The 25,523-nt window shown below is 41.8% G+C and overlaps 1 protein-coding gene across 2 annotated transcripts in view; it reads right to left on the reverse strand.

Moving 5' to 3' along the window:
- The window catches only part of SPRED1 (sprouty related EVH1 domain containing 1), a 123,287-nt gene that overhangs the window by 70,813 nt on the left and 26,951 nt on the right, over positions 1–25,523 (reverse strand). The window contains exon 2 of one of the 2 annotated variants that reach the window (XM_043515996.1): positions 9,750–9,870. The exons of the other annotated variant lie outside the window; for it this stretch is intronic. The gene's annotated coding sequence lies outside the window, so the exon portion shown is untranslated. The remainder of the gene's footprint in view (positions 1–9,749; positions 9,871–25,523) is intronic. 2 annotated transcript variants of the gene reach the window in all.

Consider the following 25,523-nt stretch of genomic DNA (forward strand, 5'->3'; position numbering starts at 1 on the left):
CGTGATAAGGTCTGGAATCAGGGGCAATATCATGGGCGTGTCCACAGAGAGGTTCAACAGCCTCGAGAACCCCAGTGTTGGCAGGGCCACGCCGGCACTATGAGAATCAGCAAAGTCTTATCCTGCCGGACCTTGAGGAGGACCTTGTGGATTAGAGGCAACAGCAGGCATGCATACAGCAGGCACCCCATGCATGAGAGGATAAAGGCATACATGATTGAGCCAGGGCTGTGATTCAGGAAAGAGCAGAACTTCTTGCACTTCCTGTTGCTTCGTGTCATGAGATCCCTACCTCAAGAAGATACTGCGGATGATGTCCAGTTGGAAAGGCTTGGAAAAATGTACTCTCACACAGACTGACTGTGAATCAAGCCACCTCAGGAGGGACTCGAGAGCCCGAGGAGAAAGCATGACCAGACTATCCTGATGGTCCCAGTTTGGTCTGTACGATTGGGCCAGGCATGCCTGGAGGGGATGGAGCTGCAGCCTTGCACGCTGCACCACATAAGTGCACAGTGCCATATGCCAGAGTAATTTTAGGCAGTTTCTAGATATGGTGGTGGGAAACCAGTGGAGACCTTTTATGATGGCACTCATGGCTAGAAAACGAGACGTGGGCAGGAATGCCCTGGCCTGGGTGGAGTCCAGGAGGGCCTCAATGAATTCTATTGTTTGAATGGGAGCCAGAGTCAACTTTGCCATGTTGAAGATGAGACAGGTTGAGGAATTGTATGTACCAGGTTCACATGTTCCTCCACCTGGGCTTGAGACAGACCCTTGATGAGCCAGTTGTCTAGATACGGGAAGACTTGCACCTGACAGTTTTAAGGAAGGCCGCCACGACCGCCATGCACTTGGTGAACACCCAATGTACTGCTGATAGGCCTAAGGGGAGGACCATAAATTGATAATGCATGCTGCTGACCACAAACAGAAATGGTCTGTGGGAAGGGATTATGTAGATGTGGAAGTACATGGAAGTCCTCAAGTTAAGGACAGCGTACCAATACCCGGATCCAGAGAGGGAATGATGAAGGCCTGGGAGACCATGCGGAACTTCAGTTTTTTCCATGAATTTGTTGAGGTTTCACAGGTCTAAAATGGGCCTGAGCCTGCCTTTGGCCTTGGGGATTAAGAAGTAGTGGGAGTAGAATCTCCTGCCCCTAAAATCCAGAGGAACCTGCTTTACCACCCCCAGCTGTAGGAGCGTTTGCACCTCCTGCACTAGAAGTTGCTTGGGAGAAGTGTCCCTGAAGAGGGACAGGGAGGGTGGGAGGGAGGGAAGAGAATATTGCAATACTACTGTGCTCAGGACCAAACGATCTGAGGTTATTTGAGCCCAGGCACAGTAGAAATGAGACAGATGGTTCACAAGGGAGGGGAAGGATACGGGTATTGAACTGGCGCTCTGTCCTCAGGCACACCTTCAAAAGTTTGGCTTTGAGCCTGAGGTCTGCTTAACTGAGCGCTTCCCTTGGCCAGAGGAGGACTGAGATAAGTGCCTTCTTCTGCCCCACTTCCTACTGTAGTCCTGTATAGGTAGGCAGGATAAAATCGTCGGGTGGTCTGGGGCTTAAATGCCTTTCTTTGTGCGGCTGGTGTGTGCAGCCCCAAAGACTTAAGGGTCACTCGCGATTCCTTAAGGCTATGCAGCCTTGAGTCTGTCTGTTCAGCAAAGAGGCTGGAGCAGTCGAAGTGCAGGTCCTGAATTGTGACCAAGAGCTGCATCTCATAGTTATGGCTGTGCCATAGACTGGAGTCAGCTCAGTCCAGGTTGGCCAGAAGAGAGATCCAGACGACCTCCTTTCCCTCCTCCAGAACTGCTCCCAACTCCAAGTGGCAGTCAGCTGGGAGCAATTCTTGGAATCTGGCCAGAGAGCTCCAGGAATGATAAGTATAGAGGATCAGGACTGCTTGCTGATTCACTGTGTGAAGCTGGACCCGTTCCAGTGGAGTACACTTTCCGACTGAAGAGGTCCAGCTTCTTAGCGTCCTTGGATTTAGGGGTAGGCCCTGGCTGCCCCTGGTGCTCTTTGTGATTCGTCGCCTTTACCACCAGGTCCCCAGAGGTGCTCATACCCCTTAGAAAGCACAAAGTATTCGTGTTCTGTATCCTGGGCTATCGGCAGGAAAGAGGAGGGTGTGTGCCACAGCGCCTTGGTGGTATTCTGTATGGTTTTAATGAGGGCCCGAGCCACCCTTGAGGGCCCTTCAGAGACCAGTATATCCACCATGGGATCTGTATCCTCAGAGACCTCCACTGAATGCAAGTTCAGGTTCTTGGCCACCCTCCTGAGCAGGTCTTGATGGGCCCTGGTGTCCATAGCGGGCAGAGTGGTGGAGGTGCCTGCCATCACCTAATCTGGGGAGGACGCCCTCGGAGGCACGGGGTCTTCTTGTCCCTCCGGCTCACGGGGATCCCCTTGCGCCACTTGAGAGGGTGGGAAATGGCAGTAGCACCCAGTACCGCAGCCACATCAATGAAGACATCCTCATCAGCCTGGCCTTATGCATCCTTACCCCAGGGAGGCTCCCAGGCTACAGATGTAGCCGATGGAGGGATTAGTGCCTCCGACTCCACCAACAGGGACCTGGAACCCGGACCCTGGACTTGGTGTCCAGAAGGGCCACTGTGTCAGTCCCTGCCACTGCAGAGGCCAGGACATTACAGGCACCGGCTGCCCTTCATCTTGCCTAGGGAAGTGCCAGGAATGGTGCCGGCTTCGCCTGGAAGCATAAGAGTCCACCTTCGCCTCCAAGGAGAAATCCGAATCTGACCAGGGCATTACAGATCGAGACTGTGCCGGAGATCGGTGCTGTGCTGAATGCAATTGGCACTGCATCATAATGGGCTTGCCCCTATACCAGATCGGCATTGGTGCCAACGATGTTGCCAGTGGACCTGCTGGCGGAGAGATGAACTGTGCCATCATGGCTATCAACTCCCTGGCCCCATCGAATGTAACCGGCATGGAGGGAGCATCCAAGTCCTCCTCCAAATCTTCCCACACCAGGGAGTCCACTGTGGCTGGACTCAACGGACCTTCCCCGAGAGGCCGGAGTCAACGGCGCCAGTCTAGGTGGACCCGACGGGGTATGCACCTGACTGGCACCCGCCTACTCAGCTGCCAGCAGGGTAGTGCCCCGTCAGCTCTTTTTTTCTTGTGTGGCACCAGCGACTGTGAGCAGTGCCTTGCACTAGACCTGGTCCTCGGTGCCAAGGAATGGCGGAGCCATGGCCCTTTGGATGAGTCCTTCCTCGGTGCCGGGGCTTCCCGTACCTAGTCTGGCACGCTGCATGCTGAAGCACCTGGGGTCGGGATACTAAGCCACTGGAATATACTACTAAACATTAACAGAGTTCTTCCATCAGCATTGCAAAAGTTTAAGAACCTACTGCCATGCAATTTCAGGGAAAGAAAAACACACCACCTTTCAGTTTCTATAGTATTCCACTTTTGAAACTACCAGCGCCAATATTCTGTTCTCACATTCAGCATCGCTGTGCTTTTATTTAACCTCATACAACCGTCTATAAATTGGAACTGTAACTCAAAGAAATAGTAATCACGTCTAAAGTCACACTGTGAACCTATGGGTAGAGCAACTACCCTGTGCATATTAGAACTCATGCAAAATATTTTTCAGCATTTTAAAACTATAAAGTCACCTCCAAAAGTTGGACCCACAACTGGAATTACTAACTAATGCATGTGACACTGGCTACCATCTAGGATTTCATTTATTTTTTTAGACATGTAAATACTTCCCCCTAATTTGTTTCAATATTGCTAAACTTTCTATTTGGAAGTATGTAACTAAAATGTCTTAACAAAATTAACTTTTTGTAAATATAGCTAACATAGTACAAGATGAATTCCCATAAATCCATGGTCAGTATATTAAGGCAAAGATACTTGTTATATTGGCTAAGCAGTCAATTTGTCAGGGAAAAGTCAATTTGAGCAATGGAGTCTCTAACAGATTGATACATTTTCACAATGTTGGAAGAGGAGAGAAAAGAAACTTGTATTATAAAAGTCTACGTGCCAACTACAGGACCACTATATAAAAAAAACCCCTCCGTCATGCTCTAGGTTGGCAGCTCAGAGTGAGCTCTTCCTGGATCCACATTCCCTACCTCAGGTTGGTGCTTTGTAAGCCTATTTTAAAGTTTTTTGTTTTTTTTTTGTTGGAGGGAGAGGGCAATATAAAATGCTTTTGTTTGCTCTTTGGGAGAGACTGCAAGAGCTATTCTTCTGCCACTTACAGTACCCGATATTCAAACAGGAGAGCACTTTATGCTTGCAAAGAGACAGGGCAAGGCACGGGAGCCTTTATGTATATATAATTAGAAACAAGATAAAAATGTGTGTATTACATAAAAGGTATCGTACTAAACACCAAAATAAAGTCAGACAAATCTACGGTTTAGGTTAGGTGAATATCTGTACTTATAACAGGGTGCTAGTCCTTCGGGCACATGTGTGGAACGGGATGTTTGCTTTAGGTATGTAGCCCTCTGAAAATGGAGTTTTGGGAGTGGCAGCCTCCAGCTGGAGGACATGACTAAATCCTAAGGGAGATGCCGCTTATACCAGCAAATAAACTGTCAGGATAGCTGCATCTTCCCAAAGCCTTTTGCTGGCCCTAGCTCTGTTGGTTACTGATGTGATTTCCTATTTCCCTCTCTCCCCCACCCCTGGATACACATTCCTAACTGACAAAACTATGCTGGCAAAATTTTTAAGTGTAAACATAGCCTGAGAAGAGTCATGTGACTGCAGGATGAAAGCAAGACCCTTGCTATAGAAAAGGCAGCCTACTCTCAAGTAAGGGAAGAGACCAGAGTCTTGGCAAGACCTGGGGAAGTGGGGATCTGGACAGCAACCAGGCCTGGGAAATGGAGACCTCCAGCCAGACCAGATCCAAGAATTCTTAGAAGGGAGTACAGAAGGAAACCTGAGGAAGGGTTAGGATAAAGGGCCTAAGAGGAAGGCCAGGTGATAAGAACAGGAAATACCTCCAAATGTTGCTGATGGACAAGGCTGAAACGGATGACTGCTTCATTATTTAGGGTCTTGGGGCTGGAGAGCCCCACACCTTGGGGCAGAAAGGACTCAGCCTGGAGTGTAGAAGAGAAGGACTAATTGTGAAACTACTGACCAGTGAAGGAACTGTTTTCATCTTGCAAAGCCAGGAGAACTGTTTATTGTATTGTGCCTTAATAAATCAGACACCAGGAAAGGAGATACTCTAAAATGCATTGAGAGAGAGTTCTGAGGCATGAATGACTACTTATTCCATTCCCAGAACCCAGACAGTGCAATATACTTATGTTTTCTTGAATTTTATTAATAATGATTCCTTGAAAGCCAACTGAGCAGAATCACTAGACCTAGGTTTTCCTTATTTAAAAATTATGTAGATTTGATATTGTGAGCATAAAAATGCTTTAGTGCTCTTCTGCTCCCAACCTCCCACTTGACATATTAGAAGCCCTTACAGTATGACCTATAACAAAACACTGTTAGGTCCATGATAAATGGAGAATTGGTAAGAAACTGATCTGAATTCAAGAGATTATAGACAGCAACCAGGCATTTAAGAAACATGAAAAATATTTTGACAGTGTCCTTTTAGTAAAAACTATTCCTTATTCAGGTGTGTGAGTGAGAGAGACAGAAGGAAGATGGTTTTAACAGTTATTATTACTTTTCCCCCAAAAGGCGTGTTTAAAATGGTAGCCATTCAGAAGGTTCAATCACTGGAACATACTCAAAAGCCACCTCCAGCAAGAGAGTAAACAAACCCAAACAAATGAAATAAAAGCTAAAGCTCCTCATTTAGGACACAGTAGTAACTACAAGGGCAAAATGTACTACAAAGCCAAGTATTTATGTTTGAAGCAAAGAGTATTTTTCTGTTCATTATGCTTCTAATGTCCTCTGAGAATTTGTTCACCCTCCTGTGCCCAATTCAAAGCCTTCTAAAACCCACTTTCTCCTCTACTTCCAGGCTTCGTAATGCAATGTATGTAACCAGTATTCCCAACTCTCAAAATTGTATTGCCACTCTAGCAACTTTTGGGTGTTTTATTTTAATCTGTCTCACAAAAAGACGAAAGGCTGACAACTCACAAATTTTTCATTCTTCAAACTAGCCACCACCTTCAATTACTATCAATGGGGCTGAAGCCAGCACTATGGCCACCATTTCTCTACAGTCTATCTGCATAAGGAAGTGATGTTGTCCTTAATAAAACTGACTGCCACCTCCCACTGTTTTCAATGAGACTGAAGCCATGTCCACAGGCAAAATGATTCCACTCTGGTTCAAAGGGCTAGACAAGAAACAGGGTATGTGGGGAGCAGCAGAGACACTGTGAAGGTGGATATGGAAAGTGAGGGTGAGCAGGCAACTGCAGGGAGCCAGAGGTGGATTTAGTGATTGCAGGGTGTGGCAGGAGAGAAGTGTGGGGAGTGCTGACCAGTCTCAGGCAATGTTTGAGCAGAGAAGGGGTAGAGGGTGTCAGGGAAGTGTTACTTTTTGCATAAGGCTAAACCAATTCCATATTTTTATTGTGACACCATTGCTTATATGAATGAATAAATTCTTTATATGTATATGGAATTCATCAACCCTAAAAAGGTAATGAGTTCTATGTGAGAGTGTAAACCAGGGGTTCTCAACTGGGGGTCGGCACCCCTCAGGGGATTGCAAGATTCTTACATGGGTGGTCGCAAACTGTCAATTCCATCCCAAACTCTGTTTTGCCTCCAGCATTTATAATAATGGGTGTTAAATATATAAAAAAGCATTTTTAATTGTTGGGGGGAGTGGGGGAAATTGCACTCAGAGGCTTGCTATGTGAAAGGGTCACCAGTAAAAAAGTTTGAAAATCACTGGTGTAAACCATTATGCGTTAATTAGGTCAGCGGTTCTCAAACTATTTACCATCCAGCCCTTTTTTTAATCAAAGGAAATAAACTAGGAGGGGAGAAAGTCAAGACAGTGTTAGGAAATGGATAGCAGTTCTCCTTTCTGAGGTGTGAGGAGAGGGAAAGTGAAGTCTCCATCTGAGTAGCCAGGGAGAGGCGTGCATTTTTGTGTGCATTAAAGGTTGACTTTTCAACCTAAAATCATCACACACATTGGCAGAGGAGCATAAAGGAAAGTTAAAAATCAAAAGACAGACTTAAAAACTACGATTTGATGGTTTTTAAAATCTGATTCTTTTGGGGTCCAATCTCATCATAATATCTGATGTCCTAAGGTTGGCAATACCATCTACCAAGAAATAAGAACAAGAAAACTGAACTATCAGGATGTATATTAAAGCCAAAAATATGCTAAAAGGAATATTAAGGTTGCAAAATTAAACACTCAAAGTTAAGAAATTCAGCTTCCCTGTTTGGATACAGTTTTAATCACATCCTATTTTCCCCCATAGAACCCTTGTCTCATTCAGTTACTGAATACTTATTTTTTATCCTTCCCACTCAACGTGTTGCTCCAGTCCTTATTTAACATACAACACCCAAATCTAGTACTGAATACAAAGTTATTCATTTTTTTCTGGGATGTTTCTATGGTACTCTCACTAGCACTTAATTTATTCTTACAACACTCCTATGAGATTAAGTGGTAAAATCCCCATTTAACAGTTGCAGAATTGAGGCACAAAGAGATTAAGGCCAAAATTCTCAAAACTCTCCACTCATTTTGGATGTGTAACTTGGAACATCTAGGGCCTAATTTTTCAGAGTACTTGGCATACTTTATATGTTCAAAGCAGAGCTCCCATTTACTTAGTTGCAGGCTTTGGGTGTAATATACTAATTTAAAAAAAAAGTGAGAAACAGAAATTCTATCATGTTGAACATGGGCACACAATATATTTTTTCCTAACCTCATTCTTGAAAAACAGCTGAGCAGTTATAGCTGAAACTTAAAAAAAGTAAAATAAAATAAAAAGCCAGAGGCAGACACCCTGTATGGGAAAATTCAGCTCAAACAAGTAAACTTTGCCAAAGCTATAAGCAACTGAGAGAACAGGATCTTATAATGGAAAGTATTGGAAAACCATAAATATAACCAGTGATACCGGTTGTGTCTGTAATACTATTGGTTACTGAGCAACAACAACAACAAAAACAAACAAAACCTTATTGCCATCTTCGCCCCTTACATTATCTACCTGCCTGTCCGATCCTTACTTACTGTGCCACATCAAGTCAAAACTGTACACTTTTAGGAGCAGAGACCAATTTGCCACTTGTGATGTACCTCCACCAGAATGTTTGGAAAAAGAAAACCCAAAGAAAGTTTTACAAGACCTTTTAAATAAAAGCAGCACTAGAATAGTTTGGTATTTTGTCTGAAATGAAGTCTGAAAACACCAACATTTACAAGGAAGACAGGCTTTGTAACTTTTTCAGCCAATTCACCAACCCTAGGACAAGTATAGGTATGTATCCTAAGGCAGACTTAACTGAATCTTAGATGACCTGACACTTAAAAAAAAAAATAAAATAAAAATTTTTTAAAAAAAATGCAGTCAGAAAACACCCAGCCTCCAAGGAAACAATTCTGCAACATTTTATAAAAAATGCAAAAATAAAGTTTGGAGTCAGCAGTGGCTTTGGTTCTCTCTGGAATAGCACTGGTTATTACAATTTATGATAAAATATTGGCTTAATAGTAAACAATTTTCAGTTAGTGTTTGTATCTGAACAAGCTAAAGTTCACTAATTTACAATGATTTAATTTTCTCAAGGCCAGATTCTGCCATCCTAGGTATATATAGACCATATCACTTTAGTAACTGGACACCTCCAGGCTTTGTGAGTGCAGTAAGACAACACACAGTCATCTTGGTTAAGGATGGCAGAAATATCACCCTCAATGTGCACACTGAGGTGTGGACACGTTTGGAACAAAATGAATTGTTGATTAATTCTTGATAAATCAAATGAGACAGGAATACCTAAAATAACTATAGTAAAATTTTATGTGGAAGTGTGGCTGCTAAGAATTCATTAAAGTTTTCAAACAAAGTACCTTTGTGACTTCTGCTATTCTGCCCCTCACGCTTGAGAGAAACTCTGTAAACATCCACAAAGCTACTTCGTTTTCAACCTTCACATCCCTAACTTTGCTGTGATGCCTTCAAAACAAAACAAAAATATACTATACCCCCCACCACCATTGCACACTTGGCAATGGTTAGAGGTCTTTGATGTGCTAAGACCACTACCTATCATGCCAACCAGTATTGTCTTACCGTTTCCTTGTACTCCTGTGTGTAGACATGTTATCTCTTGTCTTTTACTTTTGTTCTGTCTTTGTGCAGCAGCTAGCACAATGGGGTTCCCACCACTAGAGAAACACTATTACTAACAACATTCCAGATCCACCTCCTCACATGGGTTGTGAAGCTCTAAAGCCAGCAGTACCACAGGGGCAGGTTGCAGCTATGATACACAAGTGGTCTCTGCATCCCAGTGCCTCCAGCTCTCTGTGGCAGCTCCTTCCACAATAATTGTCTGGGATATTTAGTTCGACCAACTGTATAGCCACCGACAAATTCCACCACCCTTTCTCCCCAAGGAAAAATGGCAGTCCAGACCTCAATCCTTCAATTTATACCTATATTCAATAAGCTTATTCTTAATTCAAACGGTTCCACATGAAGTAGAGAATCACAGAATTAAGGTAGTTAGATCCTACCTTTAGTTTAAACCTACCTTTCCACTCTTATATCTGTTTACAAAGTCCATAATATTCTTTGTTTCCCTTCCCACATGGGTTGGGTGGGAAATACAGGCAGAAACACATCAAATCAAGCAGTCCTGAGCAAATACATAACTAAATAAAACAGAGAAAAGAATTTTCATTTTTTTAAAAAAGTCAGTGTCAATCTCTAAATGGACTATGAACTTTGTGTTTAAGTAGTATTATGGATTATGAAAATATGCTGAACAAAAATGTACAGTGTTTTATAGCACCTGAAAGTATTACAGTGATGTTTGTGTGAACAATTTGCATTTATAAAGATTGACTTCTAAAAAGAGGTAAGTTGGTTATATAAATTTGCCCCTAAAATGAAAATCAGTAGTTAAGAGTTTTAGCTAAAGCTATCTTAAAAAACAAGAACAAAAAAAACCCCACAAAAATATCCCCATCATTTTAGATATTTGTATTAGTAACTAGTAAATTTTAGGGCTGTCAAATGATTAAAAAATGATAATCATGATTAATCGCGAGATTAAAAAATCAATCAGTTTTAATCATGCTGTTAAACAATAACAGAATGTCATTTATTTAATCATTTTGGGGGTATTTTCTACATTTTCAAACATTTTGATTTCAGTTACTACACAGAATACCAAGTGTACAGTGCTCATTTTATATTATTTTTATTACAAATATTTGCATTGTAAAAAAGATAAATCAATATTTTTCAATTCACTTCACACAGATACTGTAGTGCTATTCCTTTATCATGAAAAGTGCATTACAGGGTGGGGAATCACAGCTAGAACCCCATAAATGTAAACAAACTTGTTTGTCATAGCAATTGGCTGAAGAAGTAGGACTGAGTGGACTTGTAGGCTCTAAAGTTTTAGATTTTTTATTTTTGATTGCAGTTATGTAACAAAAACAAATCTACATTTGTAAGTTCCACTTTCATGGTAAAGAGATTGCACTAAGGCACTTGTATGAGGTGAACTGAAACATACCATTTCTTTTGTTTATCTTTATTACCATGCAAATATTGGTAATCAATAATAATATAAAGCAAGCACCGTACACTTCGTATCGTGTTGTAATTTAAATCAATATATTTGAAAATGTAGCAAAACATCCAAAAATATTTATCATAAATTTAAATTGGTATTCTATTATTGTTTAACAGTGTGATTAAAACGGTGATTAATCATGACTAATTTTTTTAATCCAGTTAGTTTGTTTTGAGTTAATTGCAATTAATTGGAAGCCCTAATAAATTTTTCTAGTTTCAAAACACAGAAATGACTTTGTCCCTTTAAGTGGACTACTAGCTTGCAATCTTTCATTAGATTTTCTTTTCAACAGCAAAAATATGTAAAGGAACAGTATGCAAGTTAGATTCAAATTTTGATCTAGCTTAAAAAACCCTATGAAATCTAAATACCAATTTTAAATCCACCACTCAGTGAATAAAGAGAAGCTACACAATAATTAGCATTCAAGGCTTCCTATGCTGATTTGCATTAAGTGTTCAGCTATTTTCACAACTGCATACCTTTCAGTAGAGAGACCATAATGAGGCATACAGGTAATAAAAGAAAAATGCACAGGCTTCTATGTAAGCAGTCCTTAAAAGAAGAGAGGAACTGTTTGATGCAGGGTTGTTTTAGTGGTTTTGCAGTTGGTCACTGGTAAGAATCCAGATAAAGTCAGTAGGGAGCCAGAAATGATTTTTAAGTAGCCTATGTGCAACTTCATGATTCATATTTCTACAATCCCAGTCATAATTAGCACTGTTCTTGGCAGTCTCAAATGCTTCAAAGTGATTGAAAGGAATGGTGACAACTATGCTCTGAATACTCCCTCAACTCTCTGAATTAGAGGAACACTGGCAGGATATCATAAGGAGAGCCTTTGACAGCGACCACTTAATTTTACTAGGCAAGTTTGTTTCCAACTACTGCCAAGCTATCATCATCATAGAATATCAGGGTTGCAAGGGATCTCAGGAAGTCATCTAATCCAACCTCCTCCTGCTCAAAGCAGGACCAATCCCCAACTAAATCATCCCAGCCAGGGCTTTGTCAAGCCTGACCTTAAAAACTTCAAAGGAAGGAGATTCCACCACCTCCCTAGGTGATCCATTCCAGTGCTTCACCACCCTCCTAGTGAAAAAGTTTTTCCTAATATCCAACCTAAACCTCCCCCACTGCAACTTGAGACCATTACTCTTCGTTCTGTCATTTGCTACCACTGAGAACAGTCTAGATCCATCCTCTTTGGAACCCCTTCTCAGGTAGTTGAAAGCAGCTATCAAATCCCCCCTCATTCTTCTCTTCTGCAGACTAAACAATCCCAGTTCCCTCAGCCTCTCCTCATAAGTCATCTGTTCCAGTCCCCTAATCATTTTTGTTGCCCTCCGCTGGATGCTTTCCAATTTTTTCACATCCTTCTTGTAGTGTGGGGCCCAAAACTGGACACAGTACTCCAGATGAGGCCTCATCAATATCGAATAGAGGGGAACAATCACGTCCCTCGATCTGCTGGCAACGCCCCTACTTATACAACCCAAAATGCCATTGGTCTTCTTGGCAACAATAGGACACTGCTGAATCAAATCTAGCTTCTCATCCACTGTAACCCCAGGTCCTTTTCTGCAGAACTGCTGCCTAGCCATTTGGTCCCTAGTCTGTAGTGGTGCATGGGATTCTTTCGTCTTAAGTGCGGGACTCTGCACTTGTCCTTATTGAACCTCATTAGATTTCTTTTGGCCCAATCCTCCAATTTGTCTAGGTCCCTCTGTATCCTATCCCTACCCTCCAGCGTATCTACCTCTCCTCCCAGTTTACTGTCACCTGCAAACTTGCTGAGGGTGCAATCCACGCCATCCTCCAGATCATTAATCAAGATATTGAACAAAACCGGCCCCAGGACCAACCCTGGGGGCACTCTGCTTGATACCGGCTGCTAACTAGACATGGAACCATTGATCACTACCTGTTGAGGATCTTTCACAAGGACCAAGTTATGGAAGGTAAAGTAGGGTTTCAAGTGGGTGTGCATAAATGAAGAATACGTACAACAAAACAGTAAACTTGTATCTTAGTTCAAAGGAATTAACTGTAATGGAACATTATTTGCTGCTGGTCCATGTAGTTCAGCAGCAGCCAAACATGTCAGAAAAAGTTGAGAACTTCCCTCATCAGTTACACAATAGCACGCAATTAATTGTGCAGTATGCTTTTGGAGGAGATACTTTCTTCTTGAACAAAGATAAAAGCCATGAAGCTGAGTGTATTATTCTGAACTTGCATGCCTATAATATTAGTTAGCATAATCATCCAGCCTGTTTTTAAAAAAAAAAAAAGCAACGGCAAGAGGGATCCACTATATACATTTTTACACATCCTTATTTTGACAACAGCGAAGTGTTACAAACAGAGATCATGAGATGGTTTGTTACGCCTGCATCTTTTTGCTTCCTCTTTGGACTTTTTAAAAAAAGATTACACTTATTAAAAACAAAGGTTGGCTGAAATTAGCTGAAAGAAATTCTGAAGAGGAATTCAAAAGGAAGCAAGTTGAGCCTATATTGCATACAGGATCAAGCAGTCTGCTCCAGCAAGTGTGCTCAGCATGAGAGAATGTAAACTTCACATTAGGTAGCTGTTTTGCTTAGTAGGTAGATATACTGAATGGTACTAGCTGACTTGGATACAAGAGGTAAAACCTCACCTACAGTTTAAGAAGAATGGGACGTTTGCGTTGTTAGGAGAATTAGGGAGTTTCTTGCTACAACTCCATTTAAGTTACAAACTTTTATTAGACAATATAAAAACTAGCAAATTCTAAGAAACATTTAACTAGTTTTCTATTAGTCAGCTTACTTCTTAAACAGGATGGATAAAATCAATTCATTTTTAAAAAAGTTATAAAGTCTATTTGATCTAAAATGAAATTTTATTTAAATAAAAACCATATGGTTTTGGTTTTTTTTTAAAAAAAAACATTTAAAATTATGGCAACCTATGTTAAATTCCAAATTATAATCTATTTAAATAAAAAAAAAATGATTGAACAATACCTTTTAGCTGCCAAGTTTTAAAGAAAGTAAAATCACTGAGCTGGTGGAAGTCAATGCCTAAGCACCTGGAAGCGAGTTTAGCACTTTAACAAACTAGGTTTTTGAGAGCAGCTTCTGCAGGGGCTGAGAGGGTATTTTCTTCTTTTCCATTTATTCAACTTGTTCCAGTTTATTCAACTAGTTCAGTTTAATGACTAGTTCATGCAAAATTAAAAAAAACAAAAAAACAAAAAACCCAAACAATTGGGAGCTGAAAAGGCAGAAAAACTTGTCTTCATCTTCCAATCTAAGAATAAAAACCATGGCTAACAGGATGAGAAAGACTAGTTCTAAAACTCTGAAGGACATGGTGATCAGACAAGCAGTTTAATAATTCACTACCTACAGAGAATACTTCCTTTGTTTAGTAAATCAGATCATATTTTTCATTTAAAACTATGTTTTGATCATTTCTTCTTATGTCTCCATGCATTTAAGGTAGTTTAATTTATTTTTTAAAAAAATCCTTGTTTTGTGAATTAATTGAATTTGAATTGCCATCCAAATATAGCTTGACAAAAATCACAAGTAAAGAATTAATCCTCATCTTTTCAGTAAGATATGTATCCATTCACCATTTTCTAAACACAACAAAAAACATGCAAAAATTAAAAATCTGAATGTTAAGCTATAAATAAATACATGTATTGCTTAAATAAATATGTATAGATACAAGATATTCTCCTGGTTAGCAAAAATACAGTGTAAAGTGTATATTTAGTTACAAATCAATGTTTTAATAGTTACCAACCAATGAAAATGACCCTTGCTTAGGAAAATAACTAAAAAGCACAAGTGCAAAACAAGATTAAAAACTGTTTACTTAAATCATGGTTTAAAAATCAGTCCAACCTGTTATTACATTTCTACTTATAGAAAATATTTACAAAATAAGGGACCTTATTCAAGCTGTGGAAGTGTATATACATTAGTTTCCCTCTCTATGACCACGTAATTCTGTCTTCCCCCATCTACGTAGCTACCATAACCTAGAGAAATTGCATCTTTCAAGTGATTTTTGACAATGTCTTAAAAAAAAATCTCCAATAGAGTTATAAAAGCAGGGACCTTGCCTACAGGAAGATAAACATGCCATCCAGTTTCTCATTCTGAATATTTGATTCCTAACTGAAGCTGTAGATGGAAAAGACCAAGGAATAAGAATCCAAACAGGGCACAGCAGCAGCAGCCCAAAGAGGCTCATATGAATATTTACTGTTGCCTCTTTTTTCCTCATGATCAGAGATGCAATCTGTGTCTCGTGGTTAGAGAAAATAAGCGTGGGACGAATATTAACCCCCTGTAGATCATCTTTGATATTAGGTGAACAATCACTCTTCTGTGTTACTAAAAATGCCCAAGAAATCCTAGCTGGATTCTGCTGGTTGTAATGCCGGAATAGTCCCAGTCATTGAGGAAAGTGGGAAGTCATAAAAAACTGGTGTATTGTCAGAAGCAATGCGGCCATCATCATCAGGATTTTATTAAGCTTCCTTGGAGCTGAGACCAGAACAAATGTCAAGTGTGTACTACTTCAAGCGGAGTATTCTAATGATGACCCTTCAATACCTCTAGTAACATTCACATAAGCATCTTGTAAATTTACAAGCATAAAATTCCTCATCTGCTGCAAATCCTACCTTGACTCCTCAACGCGGCACAGCGGCGACCCTGGCTGCATGACAGCGATGGTAGTGGAGTGCATCCTCTGGCAGGTCTAACCATGCTAGCAAGATGTTGGACTGTCAGCCCAGCGAGGGGGTTGCTTCCTCTGTGGAGGGGCATATAATCCCTCTTTCTGAGGCTGTAAACTAGCTAAATTGAGGAAATAAACGTGCCACTGACAGCCCAGCCAGCGGGTGGCTGAAAACAACGGCTAAAACAACATGGAAAACCAAGTCTCAGTTCTCTGCACATCCCTCAATCCCCACTCCTGAGGCAGTGAGGCATTCGAACGACGAGAGCTTGCAAAGAATCTCAGGTGCCAGGTTGCCAAAAGGAAACCGGACAACTCTCTCAGTGTGGACTTATAACTGCAGAACGCTGACGAGGGAGGAATCGATAAACCATCTCATGGAGGAAAAGGCAAAAACAGCCTGCGATGTACTGGGTGTTTGCGAAACACAACGAAAGAACGAGATGGAGGTCAGCTGGAGGGATGGAAGCACGGTCATTCTAGGAAAAGGAGAAGGCAAGAGGACAGTTGGAGGAGTCGGATTCATCATAAACAAGGAATGGTCTTCCAAAATTGTCTCATGCTATTTGAAGTCATTGCGTATCGGGGTGCTTTACCTCCGATTGAACTGAAATAGTACTCTCAAAATCATCCAGATCTATGCTCCCTCAAGTGCATGCAAAGATGATGATGTGGAAGGATTCTATCAGGAATTGGAGGAAACCCTCACTCAGAGTTCCAAATATACGATTGTGATGGGAGATTTTATCGCCAAGGTTGGAAGAGGGAGAGAGGGCGAAAAGTTCATGGGAAGGTACAGTATCTGAGAACGAAACGTGCGAGGAGAAAAACTAGCTATTTTGGCAGAGATGAGAAGAATGTTCATTGGTAACACCTGGTTCCGAAAGAAGGCCAACAGAAGATGGACCTGGATCGCACCAAATGTGAAGACAAAAAATGAAAGATTACTTTCTGATCGATAGACGATGCATCGTGCAGGATATTTCAGTAGTGCCATCGTTCAATATCGGTAGCGATCATCGCCTACTGAGAGGCAGACTCAAGTTCACTGTGAAGGTGGAGAAAAAGGCACTGTGTGTGGCAAAAAGACACCAAACGGTAGCTTTCGACGAGGCAATCCTGAAGGAAAACATTTCTAGGGAAGATTGGAGTCTCCTGGATGACTGCAATGACAATTATGACAACTTCAGTAAGAGACTGAAACAGTGTGTGAAATCAGCTGAGTGTGAAAGACCAAGAAGAGCTAGCGGAAGAATCTCTGAGAATACAATGACTTTATTGGAGAAGAGGAAAATGAAAAGAAATGGCAGAGACAGGCTTGAGTACTCCCTTCTCTGCAAGCTCATATGACTGAAGTTGAAGGAAAACTTCGAGAAATTTCAAACCGAAAAGTTCCTAAAGGCTGCTGAAAATCGTAAAAGTCTCAAAAAATGCAAACGGGAACTGGTGTTGTACAGGCCATCATTATCAGCTTTGAAGAACAGCACAGAGAATCAGTAACTGATTGAACAGAGATGGAGGCAATCTGCAGGGATTTCTATACCCAGCTGTTTGCATCCAGTGTAGACGTCCCAATGCCATCACTTCAACAAACCGATGAACACATACTGCTGGTTCTCATCAGCGAAGTCCGTCACATAGTCCATCAAATGAAAGAGGGGAAGGCTCCAGGCAAGGATGGTCTGACAGCAGAAGTGCTTAAGGTGGGAGGTCAGGAACTTTGGAAAGCTTTCGCCCAAATGTTCAGCCACTACCTGGAAAACCAGAAGTTACCGTCCAGTTGGAAAGAGCCCAATACCATCTTGCTGCATAAGAAAGGTGATAGAGAAAAACTAATGCCCGATCTGCCTGCTTTTGCATATCTAAAAGTTGTTCACTAAAATAACAACAAATCGACTGTCGCAAAACCTGGATGAACAACCACCTAGAGAGCAGGCCGGCTTTCGAAGGAATCACAGCATGACAGACCACTTCACTCTAAACCAACTATTAGAGAGTTCAAGAGAATACAAGTTCCCTTTGTGTATTGCCTTCGTGGACTACAAGAAGGCGTTTGACAGCGTAAAGACTAGATGTTCTTGAAGCTCTTTCAGAACAGGGCATCAGCGTGAAATATATCACATTACTAAAAGGAAGCAAACTCTGGCTGCAGCACGGACATATTGCTGTTCGATACTCCCCTCCGAATCCCCATGGAGAAAGGTGTGAAACAAGGAGATACAGTTTCACCAAAATTATTCACAGCCTATCCTGAATTGGTTTTTCAACGAGCAGACTTGAAAGGCGGGATTAATATCAATGGCGAGCAGCTAAACCATCTCAGGTTTGCAGATATAGTGCTGATAGCTGAAAATACAGCCCAGCTTGAGAGAATGCTTAAAGAACTGAACATGAAAGTTAGTCAAATCAGATTAAAAATGAACCAGTCGAAAACAAAATACATGAGATCAGATGGTCTGCCAAGAACCCAAATAACTCTTGAAGGAGAGCAGATCCAAGAGGTTGATAAATACATTTATTTGGGCCAGGAAGTCAACATGCGCCACGATCAGAAAGGTGAACTGTTGTGCAGAAAAAAAGCTGGATAGTACGCAATAACATCAAGGACATCCTCCAAGGAAAGATCAGCAAAACTGCTCATGCGAATCTTTTAAACTTGACCGTGCTTCCAGCGATGTTATACAGCAGCGAAACACGGTTGCTGACAAAGATTGAAGAACATCAACTGTGTCACACAGAGGGTGAACATTTTTGGGTATTTTGCTCCGTGATCACATCCCCAGCGAAATAATTAGGCAGCAGTCTGGAGTCCAAGACGTTGTTGAAAGCAGGCTCAGCAAAATGTGGTGGGCGAGACATGTGGCCCAACTCAGCGACAACAGATGGACTGCAGCTATATCCAAGAGGTATCCGCCAGAAGAGAAATGGCCAGGCGGTCGGCCTCCAAAGACATAGGATTATTTCCTAACAAGGAGATATGGACAAGCATGGCAAAGGATGGCCAGAGCGAGAGAAGATTGGAAGACATGTTGTGATCGGCTCAGTCTCAATTGATGAAGGCCGACAGTCTACACAGTCTACCCATAATTCCTCATACTGATTTAAGACGCTAGGACAGATATTTACAACTCTATTTTTAAGTTCTGGCTGTGGACAAAGGGTAACCTATTTTGGGTCCAAGACAAGTCATCTTTCTCTGGTCTTTTTTCAGACATGAAAGTAACAATGTATTTGCCACATAAGAACTGCTGTACTAGAAATATAGTTCTTATATCGAGGAGATAATACTGCTTTTGAGTACAGTGGAGGAAACCGCATCACCACCATTCTTCAAAGGGAAGAAAGAACAGTTATGAAATATTCCCTAGACACAAAACTCATCTATATAACTCAGGGAGTATGGGGTGAGGTCCCAGAGGATTGAAGGGCAAACATAGTACCTACTTTAAAAAAAAAAGGGGGGGGGAACAAATTGGACCCAATGAATTATAGACCAATCAGCCTCACTTTGATACCTTGAAAGATACTGGAACAAAATTATTAAACAATCAATTTGTGAAGGGTGAAGAAGCTTGGTCCTGCCGGCTGCTGCGGCAGGGCAGGCAAGGTCCCCCTCTCCCCCGCCATGCTGGGTTCCTGCCCCTCCTCCTCTCCCTCCCTGCTGCTGATCAGCTGATGGCCCTTGCGAGGAAGGGGGAGAAGCGGAGCCGCAGCGCACTCGCTGCTCCAGGGAGGAGGCGGAGAAGAGGTGGGGACGGGGCCTTGGGGAAGAGGAGTGGAATCAGGGCATATCCCCTCCAGCTCCCTGCCATGACCCGCTCTGGGCAGGAGGCTGGGGGCACTCCCACGACTCTAGCCCACACCAACATCCCCAGCCCTCTGCCCTGACCCCTGCACCCCCCCACATTCCCAGCCCTCTGCCCTGATCCCTGCACCCCCCCACACACTCCCAGCCCTCTGTCCTGACCCCTGCACCCTCCTCACCCCCCCGTCCTATGCCCTGACTCCTGCACCCCCCACGTTCTCACCGCACCCTTGAGCGCCAAACGGGAGCTCCTGCACGCCCCCACATTCCTACCTGCACCCCTCGCACCAAATGGGAGCTGCCCTGGTAAGCACTCCACACCCAAATCTTCTGCCCCAACCCTGAGCCCCCTCCCTCATTCTAGCTCCTGGCCAGACTCTACACCCCAACCCCCATGCTCCTTCACCCCCAGCCCTGTGCTCAGTGCACTCCCACCCTCAGTTCAGTGCAGAGAGAAAGAGAATGGGCTAGAAGCAGGGAGAAGGTAGGTACCCACTCTATGTGGGCAGGGCCAGGATCCCAGACCGGCAGAGGGCTGAGTAGGGCTGGCAGCTAGGACCCTGGCTGGCAGGAGCTGGCGGACGGAGCCCCAGACCAGCAGCGGGCTGAGCGGCTCAGCCCACTGCAGGTCTGGGGTCCTGGCCGAAGGTCCCACTCGGCCTGCTGCCAGCCTTGGCGAACGGAACCCCAGGCTGGCAGCGGGCTGAGTGGGCCAGCGGCATAAGATCAGCATTTTAATTTAAATTTTAAATGAAGCTTCTTAAACATTTTGAAAACCTTGTTTACTTTACATACAACAATAGTTTAGTTATATAATATATAGACTTATAGAGAGAGACCTTCTAAAAACGTTAAAATGTATTACTGGCACACGAAACCTTTAATTTAAGTGAATAAATGAAGACTCGGCACACCACTTCTGAAAGGTTGCTAACCTATTATCCTCTAGATCAGGGGTCATCAGGAACAGCCATCATGGATTTGCAAGAATAAGTCATACCAAACCAACCTAATTTCCTTGTTTGACAGAGTTGCTGGTTTAGTGGATACGGGGGAAGTAACAAACAGAATCTTGATTTCAGTAAGGCTTTTGATGCAATCCCACATGATATTCTCAAATCAATTAGGGAAATGTGGTTTTGATGAAATTACTACAAGGTGGATGTACAACTGGTTGAAAGGCCATACTCAAAGAGTATCAATGGTTCACTGTCAAATTAGGAGGGCTTATCTAGTGGGGTCCTGCAGAGGTCTGTCCTGGGTCTGGTACTATTCAATATTTTCATTCATGATTTGAATAATGGAGTACCAACTATGCTTATAAAATTTGTGAATGACAAAAAGCCTGGGGGGAGGGGGGATTGCAAGCACTTTGAAGGACATGATTAGATTCCAAATGACCTTGGCAAATTGGAGAATTATTTGAAGTCAACAAGATGAAAGTCAATAAAAACAAATCCCAGGTACTTCACTTAGGAAGGAAAAAAATTCAGAATCACAACTACAAAATGGGGAATAAATGGCTAGGTGCTAGTACTGCTGAAAAAGTTTGGGAGATTACAGTAGATCATAAATTGAACAGGAGTCAGCAATGTGACTTGCAGTTGCAAAAAAGGCTAATATTCTGAGGTGTATTAACAGCAGTATCATAACACAGGCATGGGAGGTATTTGTCCTGCTTTACTTTGCACTGGTGATGCCTCAGCTGGAATACTGTGTCCAATTCTGGGTGCCACATGTTAAGAAAGATGTGAACAAACCAGAGACAGTCCAGAAAAGGTTTAGAAAACCTGACCTCTGAAGAAAAATTTAACTAATGGGGCATGCTTAGTATTGAGAAAAGAAGGGGGGGGGACTTGATAATAGGCATCAAATATGTTAAGGGCTGTAACAGAGAGGACAAGGATCAGTTGTTCTCCATGTCCACTGAAGGTAGGTAAAAAAGTAATGACCTTAAACTGCAGTTAGGGAGATTTAGGCAAGATATTATAGTTAGATTTTTTTTTCCCCCCCTAAGAGGTAGTTGATTAAGTACTGAAACAGGTTTCCAAGGGAGGTTGTGGAATCCCAATCACTGGAGGTTTTTAAGAACAGGTTAGATAAATACCTGTCAGGGATAGTCTAGGGCTGAGGTCTCAACACTGTGGGGCACGACCCCCTACGGGGGCACGGAGGAACGTTCAAGGGGGCACAGAAGGGCCTGGGCCAGCCCACACAAGTGATGGGGAAAGAGCGCCACCCAGCCCCACTCTGCTCTCACCTCACCTGCCGCACCCCAACCCTTGACCCCGTCCACAGCTCCTTTCCCAGCCCTGCTTCCACCCCCAACCCCGTCCATGTTTCCCCCTTGCCAAGGACACACAGCCCCGCTCCTGACCCTGGCTTTGGGTAGGGCATGACCCTGAAAAGTTTGGGGACCAGTGATCTAGGTTTACTTGGCCCTGCCACAGTGCAGGCGGCTGGACTCGACCTCTCGAAGTCCCTTTCTGCCCTACATTTCTACAATAAGATTCCAAGATTGTCACTGTGTGTGTCAACCTGAAGCTTACAATGTCTGCTGAGTCAGTGCGAAGTGACAGAAGCAGCTACAACCATGGTTGAGAGATCTTTTTGTTTAGAATATCAGCAGGTTCAATTTCACTGGGATTCAGTCTGTTATCATCCATTTTGACTTTATGAATTTTACACAAGCGGTGTACAGCTATAGTAGGGCATGCATTTATGCCATACCAAGAGTCCTAAACCATTGTGATACCAGAGGTAACTCAACCAATCACCACACTTACTTTACAGCTAATATGAGGAAGACTGCACAGATGGTGGATTATTTGGCACAACAGGCACCACCACTTTGGGATGGCATGGGCTTTCAGCTGATAGTACAAACACAATTCTCATCCATTCTTCCCAATATTATAAAAGTCTCCCTTTTCTGACAAAATGTTTGAAAAGACAGCAAGTGAACAGAGAAAAAACCCTTTCCTGACATTTTGGGATGTTGGAGTTATAATCCAGTTTATGGAAGGAGTTGTTCATGCTTATTTTGTCTGCATTTTAATGTATATAGTCTGCCTAAGAAGCTTGGTGGCCAACATGGCCTCCACTCTGGGACATTTAAAATAAACATCATGTGAAAAGTGTTAATGAGTCCTCAATATAAAAAGGCAATCTTTAAATAAATAGAGCTTATGTCCTCTTTAGCTTCTTTATGATGAAAAGTTTTTGTCAACAGAAGAAGTTCCCCACATTTCATCCTCAACTGTTCCTTACATTAGAAATTCAAATCTGGTATATCCTGGGACATTAACATGACTCAAGAATAAGTGGAATTAGGATCATCACAAAAGACTGAAATCTCAGTAATTGAGAGGGTAAGAGTCTTATATCAAGGTATAATGATTTAAATCACTCATTGTAATCCTGATTTAAAACAGCAAACAGGAAACCAAAATTAAAATTGGTCATTTAAATGAAGTTTTGCTTTTGTACTGTAATTATTTTTCCTAAACAAAAGATAATTCTCACTGGTTGGTAACCATTAAAATATATTGATTTGCAACTAAATACGGCCTTCACATTAAATCTGGTACTTCTTTTTGCTAGCCAGGAAGATACAGTGCATCTACCTACATTTAACATATTTATTCAAATTAATTTTTACTTTATTGTTAGAACATGGTGAATGACCTCTCTTATTAACTAGGGTTTTTTTAAACTCATGATTTGTGACAAGCTGCACTAGATGGACATTGGAATGCAAATAAAAAAATAAAAATCAACACTTAAAATAGTTTTTATTTTAACTAAGATCAAAATATGCTTTGCATTTAAAACTGATCAAACAAACAAAAGTAGTATTATGTTCAGTTAGCAAATTGGACAGTTTCCTTCAGCATTGAAAACTTGCAGAACTCATCCTCATATATCATAATTTGATTCATAAATTGGAAGAGGAAAATAAGCTTTCCTGCTTTCTCAATTTCTGTTTGGTTTCTTAACTTTGAAACAAATTAGTCATTAAACTGAACTAGTTGAATAAGTTGACATGTAGAAATTCTCACTGCACCTGCAGAAGAGGCTACTACTGTCAATAGCTGATTTAGCACATCAACAAAACTGTGGTTTTAAGTGCTCAACCAGTGACTTCCACTAGTTCTGTGGTATTGCTTTGTTTAAAACTCTAGCAGAAAACTTTTTATTTAATTCAAATTTTAATAGATTATAGTAAATTTAGGCCTTAATATATGTTGTCATAATTTTAAGTAGATTTTAAAAAAAGAATCCTGTTTTTTATTTAAATAAAAACAATCAATCATTTTTTTTAATTTATTTTCATCCACTTAGTTTAGTTTCATCCACATCTATTCCTAAGGCCTTGTCTTCACTGGTAAAAATAAGGTTTTTTGTTTGTTTTTTTTAAACCTTGGGGCAGCTAACATGTCTGAGCTATCCTAAGCAAGAAACAAATGAAGACAGGGCACTTTAAAGTTTTACACAAGGTAAGTTATGCGAGGTCAGCCCCAGACAGAAAGATAATGCTGGCGTAACCTGGTTTACCTTACAGTAAAACTTAAGTGCCTTGTTTTCACTGTGTTTCTTGCTTGGGATAGGTCATGCACAATAGCTTCCCCGAGGTAAAATTATATTTATAATACACACACACACACACACACACACACACACACACACACACACACACACAATTATATATGTACACCACCCCCCTTTTTTTTTTAAATCAGTGATGACAAGGCTTAAGAGCCTGTACTCCATCCACTACAGGTAAGTTGCTCACTCCTGCATAACAGCACTCACAAACATCTTTCACACCACCATCACTAAGCTGTCAACAAACCCAGGGAAGACCAAATTTCATTCTTGAATATTTTTAAGATTAAAACAAGCAGGAAAATAAAATTTACTTTTCAGGTCTTGTTTATATAACCACCAGCACGAAAGGGCACAACACTAGTTTTAAAAAAATCCTTTGCCGATCACCTTCCAAGGGCAAATTCTAGAATATTTCCAGGCAAGATCCTCTAAAGGACAGTGACACGCTTTGTATGGAAAAATCCCCTATGCCGAAACAAAAGAAAACCAAAATCCCAACTAAACAGACAGTATGCTAAGACTAGGTCTATACTATACTAGCACTTTTGCTGGTTAACAAACTTTTGTCACTACCCTCCCACCAAGGTAAGTTTCACCGACAAAAGCACCTGTGTGGACAATGCTGTGTCAGCAGGAGATGCTCTCCTGTTGACATAGCTACTGCTACTCAATGGGGGTAGTTTAATTATGCCAATGGGAGAGAGCGGCTACACGGGAGACCTTACGGTGGTGCAGCTGCAGCAGTACAGATGTGCCACTGTAAAGTCTGTAGTGAAGCCATAGCCTAACTCTCTCCCCTGAAAAGGCACAGGCAAAGTCCTTCAGGTCAAGCAAGAAGCGCTAGTGTTAATGGTGATTAGTTTGATGTAGGTCCTCAGGAACATCTCTGAAGACATTAATTTGAAAGCTTCTTTGTTAGTACTTATATTTCCTTAAATTATAGATCTGCTGTTTAATGTGACTTTTTAAAAAAAATATATTATTCACTACTATTTTTAAAAAGTGAACAGGAGATGGGGCTGCTTACAAATAAGAGCTGGTGCTTCAAAATAGGGGATAAGGGTGCGGAAACAGAGAAGCCCCTGAGCCAATCTGTCTCCACCTAAAGAATCTGGGGTAGCCATGTGAAGGGAGATGAAAGAGAAAGAAAACAAAACATTACTGCAACTTTACCTGCAGGAGCGGCAGCTTGAGAGTGAAGCACATCAGAAGAACCTGGGTGGCCCTTGCTTAATATACACACAAACTGGTGGGAAACATGTGTCTTATTTGTGTGTGACAGAAAAATAGATAGCAAACACCTAAGCTTTACTGCGTAGTTCTGCTATTTTTCATATATTAACATAGTTTTTCTTCAGTAGCTAACCTTTAGATGCATTTGAAGATGTGCTGATTACTTGAAATACATTTTGCGTTTAAACACCACAGAAGAAGAAAAAAGTGGATAGTCTGGGACTAGAGTTGGAAAAGAATGAGAAACACTAGTGTAAGAAATCTGTAGTCAGACAGAAGAACAGATGGCACAACCATCTGAATTACTGGGCATTTTCTGC

This window comes from Dermochelys coriacea, chromosome 6, assembly GCF_009764565.3.
Source record: "Dermochelys coriacea isolate rDerCor1 chromosome 6, rDerCor1.pri.v4, whole genome shotgun sequence".
NCBI classification, from domain to species: Eukaryota; Metazoa; Chordata; order Testudines; family Dermochelyidae; genus Dermochelys; species Dermochelys coriacea.